We start from the raw sequence: 9,255 nt of genomic DNA on the forward strand, positions 1-9,255 counted from the left end.
GGCGACGGGGGCGACTAGCAGCGGCGGGGGGGGGGCGGGGGGGGGGGGGGGGGGGGGGGGGGTGCCCGGGAGGGTGTCATGGTAGTAGATCGGTTTTGTCAGAACGCTGTTGGTCCACCCAAATGGGAGTGCGAGGCCATGGGTTCCGTGGTGCGGGTAAAGTGCGCTACCTCTGCAGAGTGTATTTAATCTATCGATAGCCGCGTCCTCAGTCATGGGCAAGGGTTTGTACTAGGTCACACCATTCGATCAACACTCACATGACGGAATGACTTATAGGTGATATATTTATATGTTAATATGTTGAGCAGTACAGATTGGCAGGATGTTGATGATGATGTTGGACACCAAGTGTTCGTCGTGGTAGTGATCATCGGAAGGATCACGTTTGAGACCAAGTGTTGGTCGTGGTAGTGATCGCCGGAATGATCACCGTTTGGTTTTGATAACGAGGTGATCGAGATGGTATATTGCTTGGCCGATTAGTCAAGAGAGATATGGTTATGGAGATCCGAGATGGTGATTTATTAGTATTGTATCAGTTTCATACCATGCTTAGTAGTGGTTTCCTCATGATAGTTGTTAATTTAATTAACCTGTTAATGATGTGTTATTGTCTTGCCTTGATGTTTATGGTTGTTGTGAGCTTGTGGGGGTGCGGCGGTGCGGCGGGGGCGGGGCGGGCGGCGGGGGCGCCTAGCAGCGGGGGTCGCGGGCGTGGGCGCGGAAGTTGGGAGGATTTTTCCCTCCCGCGCGAGGATAACCGCCAAATGAGGGTGGGGGTAGGTTTTGCTCCCCAACCCTTACTTTTAAGGATTGAGAAAGGGTTTGAGGGTTGGACCTTTAGAAAAAAATTGAGGGTTTGAGAGTTAAGGGGTTCTAGTCTACAGTTTTTTTTTTAACGAAAACTGTAAAAGAAACAGTTATTTTTAAGGGTTTGAGAGTTTGAGGGCTCTACTAGTAATGCTCTAAAAAGAGCAACTCCTTCCCGTAAACCAAGGTATACATCCCGGCCTCTGATCTTGCACCGTCGTAGTGACCGCTGACCCGGAAGAGATGCAAATGGAAGATCAGGAGGAGTTGGTTCCAACATCAATATCAACATCTTCATGGCTCGAAAAATTAAATTCAACATCTTCGGCCGGGGCCGCGGCAGCTCCTTGGCCATGGAGGCGTTCTTGTTGTTCCTCTTCCAGGAGACGTTCCTTCTCCGAGGCCATGGCGAAGCGGCAAAGCGGGCACCGTCGGTCAATCAGAAGCCAGTCGAAGATGCAGCGTTGGTGGAAGGAGTGAGTGCAGTCCATCGTCCTGATCTTCTTGTAGCAGCCGGGCACGAAGTCGTCGAAGCAGATGAGGCAGAGATGTTCTCTCGTCTCGCCCGCCTTCGCCAAGGGAAGGGCCAGCATGGCCGGCAGCGACGCCGGGTCCCTTCTTTCGTCCTGCTCTCTGTCGAGCCTCTCCTGCTCGTCGAGCCGGGCGTCCAGCGCGTCCCACTCAGGCGGGCGCTCGAACTCGTCCCGCCCCCTCCTCCTCCCGCTCCCGCTCGCCGGCGCGTCAAAGCCATTCTCGACGTGATCCTCTGCTCCTCGCGCTGCTGACTCCATTGGGCTCTAACCGGAGACGGGATTTAGTTGACACGAGGCTTGCTCTTGATGACTGATGATTTGGATGGGAGACCCGCGTATGTGCTCGAACAAGTCGCCGGCTACACAGACGAATACATTGTCCAAAGTATACGGTGATTAACTCCACAACATAGTGGTTAACTCCACAACATAGAGGATGCCAACACGTCGGAACATATACTAGCGGTTGGGGCATGCCCATGGCGCGCCGCCTGAAAGGAGTTTTGGGCGGTGCCAACTTGTAGGCGCCCCTTTCGTTGCTTTTGGTGCTCTAACATGTACGTGAATATTAGTATATTTTAGTACGGCTGATTGTTTATAGTCAGTGATGATAGTTCATATATGATACTGAAATGACAATTGGACCGCTAATTATATCATATCCATTAATGCATAAACAAAGGAAAATATGTTTATTACAAGTAGAGGAACATCTATTCAGTGCACAACCATGAACAATTGGTGGCATAATTTCTATATCTGAATTGATCATGTTGGCCACATTTGTAGCAGGAAGAGTGTCCATTCATAAAGCAGACCAGGCCTTCCTTCTCCTTTTTTCGGAATACCTCCTTCTCCTTTGATATCCTTTCTTTGATGTCTTCAATGTTTGTCCTGTAAATGAAATGAGTTCTCATCCCAAGTAAACTATATTGTGTGACTCTTAAGTTTTAACAAGTTGAAATGAGCTGTTATAAATCAAGATAAGGTGTGCTGAACTTTCAAAAAGAACATATTCATGCATTTATATAGGTTCATTATTGAATGAGCTTTCATCCCAAGTGAACTGTATTTGGTGAATTCTGAACAAAGAATAAATCAAGAAAAGTTGTGCTAGATTTCCAGAAAGAACATATTCATGCATTTATATAGTGCAAAAGAGAACCTCCGCTGCAATTGCAAATCCTAACCAGCCTATCCATACCGTGTTATCACAATTTTTCAGAGTAAACACAATTTTTGGAACCCATAAATTCCACAACAGAATCTCAAAGGCAAAGGAAAAAGTTTGTACTTGTCTAAAGATAATGCGTCCGGTATTTGTTCTTCGAGAAACTGATCTATGACCCATACAAACTCACACAGATGGCTACGTGTGTTGGAATGTTTGTATCTAAACACTCTGTGGGTAAGCTGTGCTACTAATTAGGCTATTGTACTTGTTATTGCTTTTTGGCGCTGTGGGTACGACATGTGCATGGTAGTCTTACTGAACTTATTTTAGCGAGAAGACATGTAGTACAGATGAGTGACATGTCCATGTTGCTGGTTAAAAATATAAGACATGGCAATAGAATTGTAGTAGGAACAGTGCACATTCAAAAACAAGAGCACGCATATGGGTTTTATAGATATTAATAGGATGTATAAATAGAGAAGCAACAGTTTTACAGGGTAGATGACTGATCGCAGAGACACGACAACTGGTTCAAACTAAGGGATAGCAGTCACTTAATTATAGTGAATATTTTCTCTAACATGGGAATATGCTAAGAATACAAATTAACCCTGAAACAAATCGATGGTTAACAAGCTAGGTCCTATTTTTCTGAACCAAACATCAAGTAAACAGTAGCAGTCACTCATAAATTATTTGACTAAGATCTCTTCATAGTATCCCCTAGTCCAAGGTTGTACCTGATGTTGATGGGATCCAATTTGGTTGTGTAGCTCCTTGTATTTTTTCTCTCGCCAGCATCAATGTAGACGACGGGTGGCGATGGTCTGAGTCTTTGCTTGCCTGCCCTGGGTGCCCATGGCAAAGAAGATGCCCGTGGGATTGCCCGAGATGCTCTGGTACTGCCAGAGGCCACCGTTGGAGTCGAAGAAGGCCTTTATCTGCGCCGCCATCATGCCGAACCGCATCAAGAAGCAGAGCAGGATGTCAGCTTGCTCACTGTGATGACGGGGTGGTCAACTTTGTTTCTTTGTTGCTGAAAGTATTTGCCGAGGTCTTCCCGTGTAGATTTTTGATTTTCCAACAACCTGTAGTGATATATGATCAAAAGCAAAATTAATTATTATGCGAAGATAGCAGAGTCATAGTGTGCTTTAGGCTTTAACATTTTCATGAACATTGGGTAAGCATGCTTGTGACCCAAAAAGGGATTAAAGTGGAAGTGTAAAGACTTCTTGATATAGTTATGAATTGTAAGGTTAGCATTCAATAAACTCACTTGGGTTTGTTTTGGATAATATTTTATCCTTCCTTCCCTAACCAAAATTCCAACTAATGAATGGAAGAAGGAGCATCAGTACTGACAGACTGAAACTTCCAATCCATTTCCAACATGAAACCAGAGATAAACTGGAATCACCGGACTGCCAACTATAACATCAGTGAAATAAGGAATTTTCGGTTGTTACTCTTGCAAGTCAGGATAAAGCACCACCATGCAAATATTTCATATAGTCGCAAAATGCTCTGTTTGGATGAACTCTGTTGCTCAACTGAGTTTTAGAATAAAATGAATTAGATATTTCAACATCATGGAGCATTTATATTTTCTTTTACCATCTCATGATTTTTTGTTACCCAAGAGACTCCAGACTTCCATACTCAATACTATGATTGTTTTTCATACATCAGACTTACATTTGGCAACCTGATTTTAACTCCAGCTAAGTTTACATCCTCAAAAGACAACATAAGAACATTCAAGTTTGAAGTTCCCAAAATAAAGGACGGCTGATCAAGGTCATCATAAAAAACAAGAAGAAATAGAAATACCTTATTTCATGTCACAGTATCACTCTCAGTAGAGAAATGAGACACTATCTTCTCAAGAAAATTACTATTTTCACTTCGAAGAAGCAGAGTACATTTGTTCGTAAAAGTGAAATGTCACTCACAAATATATTGCTGATACTTCTAATAATCCTTTTTAGCAATTCTTACACAAAAAAGTACCTAAACACCAAAGGAAGATGAACATAACATGAAGACTAAATATCCACCATCACTAACATTCATAATTGTACAATGCCTCACATTTAGATTAGTCAAGTACTATGAACCTAAAGTTTTAAGGAGTGTGCATATTTTTTCGGAATGATTGTAGTGCGCATAGATCCAAGCAAAACACTCACCAAAAATTATTTTCAGATCTCCAACATCATCCTTCTTTAGTCCATTCTTACCCATAATCCGCTGGTGAACTGTAAGCAAAGCAAGAAATCGACCAGCAACCCAGCACATGTCGGTGACATGTTCTGGCCGGCGTTCGACCCAGCACGGCAAAACACGTCTTGCCGCTTTGCCTCCTCTCGGCGCCATCGATGTCATTGCGATCAAAATTACGCCCTGAAGATTATCAGTGTCAGCAATTCATTCAAGGTTCAAATGTTTAGCAGAGCTCATATTACAAGGGTACCTCTGTCTAAATAATTGAGCCATGCAAATATTACAATGATTGGAAAGGGAAGTGTAGGACAAGGACAATGCAGCCTATAACAGACTCTACAAACAACCATAAATCAGAAAATACTACATGATACGAAACAAGCTGAATATTTCTAGAAGATATTTATGACTTTACAACACTACAACACTTACATTAGAACTGATCTGCTCTCCAATAGAAAATGTCAGGTTCAAGTGGCCAAACTTTTCACAAAGCACCAACACCATTTCAGGCTGAACGTTATGTACCTAAACAAAATGAGCCGACTTAGTTCCATGTTTTTCTAATAGCTCTTTCCCCTTTCTTATTAGAACTAACTACTTGTTCTTACAAGATGACATGTACCTTATCGTACTTCTCAAATGATCACGTTCTTCTTGACTACAGTTTCTTCCTGTAGGTGGCACATCATTCCGCTCCTGAACTCTATGAATGTATACCTGACCAAACATTTACTTTGTCAATAAAGAGATAGCGCCCGTAGGAATTGTAAGATAGGATTCTACACTGACCTTTTAATCGGATATCCAAGTCTGCATGCCTTTCTTTTGCTTCAAATGAACTGACCAACTCCACACACAAAAAGGAAAGCCCAACAAATATTAGACTTAGTAAGCCACAACCCATGCCACAACAACGACATTAAATTTGAATGTGTATATGGAAAGGCATAAATAAAGGAATGAGAAAAGAAAAGCACCTGCAATGGGACCATCGACAAAAATCATAATTGTCGAGCCAACCACAACAACGGCAGATCCCAGCAGTCCGACAATAGAGAGCACGAGCAGACGACAACCATCAACAGAAAAACGCTGGATCCAGCAGCAAACCCTAACCCATCCCTACACAGAGCAAAAGCAATAGAACAATAAAATGCCTAGATGTGCAGGACATCCAACAAATGCATATAGTAGGAACTCAGAGCAAACATCCTATCACAAATTAAGAATAACCCAAAATAATCCCACTCCACACAGGAAAGAAAACAGACACATGCATTAGTTAGTACTTAGTAGGCTAATTCAGTGCATCAATTAACTACCAAAACAGAGGCATGCTAGGCTAATTGGTGGTGGCTCAAAACATGATTTTCCAATAGCTTAAACAATCGTCTATATTATTCATACCTACATACTCAGAATTCGACATAGCACAAATATAGAGTTTCGAATTTACTTCGGAATTCATCATCAACATGTACACTGAGATGTTGTTATTGCAGATTACGGTAATCTATTTCAGTCATGAATTTACAGCTAAAATTTCAACTTTTATGTTACCCGTGAAGCAAGGTTTGAACCTCCTATGAAAAATTTGATTAAAAAAATAGTCAAACAGTATGTTGTTTGTGTGATATGAAATAACTTCAGAGTTGAGACTTTTGACATGGCACACATAGAGTTTGGCATAGCACAAGTACGGAGTTCCTCTGATAATCAACAACCAAAATGTCTGAGAGCTCACCGTAATGCCTTGGTATCCGGCGAGTTGGAGTGGAGCGTACTGGAGCATGCATCCATGGCCGGTGGAGAGCACAAAGCGTCCGCGGTCGGCCTGCACATCCACAAGACTTTATGTTTTTGTAGAATTGCGATCTGGAAAAGAGTTGCTAAAGCATACATCTTCTCTAAGAGGATGAACTCAACCTCATCGTCATTCTTTGCAGTAATATAGTAAATTGATACCTAGCAATTGTTTGAAGGATACACACCATTAGCATTGAGAATCATACACTAAAAGCACACCATACTAATAATCCGAGGTGTTTCCCAATAGACTTCTGTAATGCCTAAATCAACATAGGACATACCAGAAGCAACAGAGACTAACTTTCGTACTCCCTCGAAGATGGTATACATTTCAGAAGCCGGCAGTGTTTTTGGGCTCCTGCTGATTGCGGTGGGATTAGGGGTTAGAGTTTCAAAAGTGGTAAGGATCCAAACAGAGTTGACACGAGAACAAACCGTTCGGGTCAAAGTGGCCAACTCTTGATCTTTTGCTGCAAATATTGGACATCCATTATTTTGATCTTGGCTTCCAGTCTTGAAATATCAGACCACATACTGCTCATTGTATAACAGAAGCCACCATTAGACACATATAACATAGAGATTTAGCAATATCACCATTAGACACATATAACATAGAGATTTAGCAATATTCTATAAAATCTTCCAAAGACAGTCATCGGTGCGAGCTGTCGGATGCTTACATCAACAGACGCTAATTGCTTTTGGTGAAATGAATCCAAAGATCAGATTTAAGGGAAACAAGCGTGTAAAAGAGCATCAGTCATCTAGATTAAGAAGGGACAAGATTCTATGATACTTCAGACAAACTAAATCTAACGACCTGCGGTAGTAAAAGATGTGTCATGGCATATGTGCTAATCAGGAAATATGAAAATCGACAGAAAAGTAGCTCCACACGAAGGGCATTAGAAGTGAAATCTGAACTATAAGAGTACAATGGACAATGGCATGAGGTGATAATACCCTGCACTGACCAGAACTTCCAATTTGAAGATAATTAGTGTGATAGGTATCTGCCGCACATCCCTGCTATTTGTAACCTGAGGTCCCGGACCAAAGAAACCACTAGCGGCTCTCTCAACAAAACTTGGGTCCAAAATCAGTGAACATGAGGTCCAGATCTCGGATTTCATACATCCATTTTTTTGCCAGAAAAGGCAAATGATAACTAAACTAACTCAGAGACGTGGAGGGGGGTGAGGTGGAGGCAAACCTGAACTACCTCGGCATCCTTGCTCCTACTCTTGTTGTGCCGGCAAGGAGAGGATTAAGGCACAGGAGCTGTCTGGCGTCACCCACCCGCTGAGGCCACCGCACGCCGCACCACCGCACTGACCCTCTCCCATTAGACGCCGCCTCCCTCTCCTATTTCCTCTCTCTTTCTCCCTCCTCTCCTTCCTTCTTCTCCTTCTCATCTTCTCTCTCTCCTGCAGATTGAATCAAGCGCCGCCGCCGTCGCCCTTTGCTTGTAGGTTGCTGCTGCCGCCGGGGAAGCACGCCTCCACGCCCGCACACCTCGGATCGCGTGGAAGGAGTCGGGGCGCGTGGGAGGAGTCCTTTTCCCCCCTCTCTCACACCCAATCGCTACTGCGTTTTTTTTGTCGTACCTGTGATGACGTGTCTAGCGCGAGGGATCGCCTTTGATGCGCACCTTATTGTTTTTAATGCACGCTATGGCCTACCTTACAAATCCGACTCATTCTTCCATTCGAACACTACTGTTAGAAATTTAGGGTTTGCGGTCTACCCTCTAATTTCTCTGCGCTTATCCGTGGTGCCGCTCACAATTCTCATATCTGAGGCTGGGTAGGGACCTTCTTATACTGTCTTTCCAAAGAGTCCACCTCTTATACAGATATAAGATTCCTAGTCTTTTCCACTATTTTTCAGGATAGAGTCCAGATCAAATTACCAACCACGATCATATTTGTCTGTTTAACGGATTCTACCCGTTTTGTCCCGGAGCACGCGCTTGTGAGCAACGCGCCATAATAGAGTGTAAATTCCTTTAATTATGTAGATCAATATTAGGGTTGTAATCTAACTATATGATCTAGCTCCTTCCAATCATCAGTGTACCCAGGTAGTCTTTTCAATATAAATAGTATATTGTATTCCACTGATAATTGACCAGCTTCCTTAAGCATATGTTACTTAAGTACATTCCAACAAGTGATATTTTTTCATGCTAAACATGTAAAACAATTCCATGTACAAATACATGTATAATTCCATAATGAGGTATTCTGAATATTAGTAATTTCTAGTAATTTGAATATAGTTGCAGGACACATAATTCCAACATCTCCCACTTGTCCCAAACGACCATTCAAATATTCGTAAACCCATAGCCTTAACATGCTTGCCAAATACCTCCTGACTAAGAGGCTTAGTCAAGGGATCAACAATCATATTAACACAATGTTGAAAACTGATACGTCTCCAACGTATCTATAATTTTTTATTGCTCCATGCTATATTATCTACTGTTTTAGACATTATTGGACTTTATTATCCACTTTTATATTATTTTTGGGACTAACCTATTAACCGGAGGCCCAGCCCAGAATAGTTGTTTTTGCCTGTTTTAGGGTTTCGAAGAAAAGGAATATCAAACGGAGTCCAGACGGAATGAAATCTTCAGAAACGTGATTTTCTCATCAGATAAGATCCAGGAGACTTGGACCCTCC

General features: G+C 42.4%; 1 long non-coding RNA gene across 8 annotated transcripts; it reads right to left on the minus strand.

The window, feature by feature from the left end:
• Positions 1 to 1,914: 1,914 nt before the first annotated feature.
• On the minus strand, positions 1,915 to 8,175 carry LOC125528633. 8 transcript variants are annotated; one of them, XR_007292431.1, is made up of 12 exons: positions 7,778 to 8,175; positions 6,997 to 7,095; positions 6,843 to 6,919; positions 6,679 to 6,717; positions 6,497 to 6,586; positions 5,730 to 5,874; positions 5,542 to 5,591; positions 5,375 to 5,469; positions 5,182 to 5,277; positions 4,716 to 4,929; positions 3,264 to 3,611; positions 1,915 to 2,240 (listed from the first exon to the last, which is right to left on the minus strand). It is a non-coding gene; the product is annotated as an uncharacterized LOC125528633 (long non-coding RNA). The 8 variants fall into 8 exon arrangements; XR_007292429.1 differs by having other exon boundaries at positions 6,653 to 6,717; XR_007292428.1 differs by having other exon boundaries at positions 6,497 to 6,602; positions 6,653 to 6,717.
• Positions 8,176 to 9,255: the final 1,080 nt, after the last annotated feature.

The sequence above is a fragment of the Triticum urartu genome, unplaced genomic scaffold (assembly GCF_003073215.2).
Source record: "Triticum urartu cultivar G1812 unplaced genomic scaffold, Tu2.1 TuUngrouped_contig_5004, whole genome shotgun sequence".
Taxonomy (NCBI): Eukaryota; Viridiplantae; Streptophyta; class Magnoliopsida; order Poales; family Poaceae; genus Triticum; species Triticum urartu.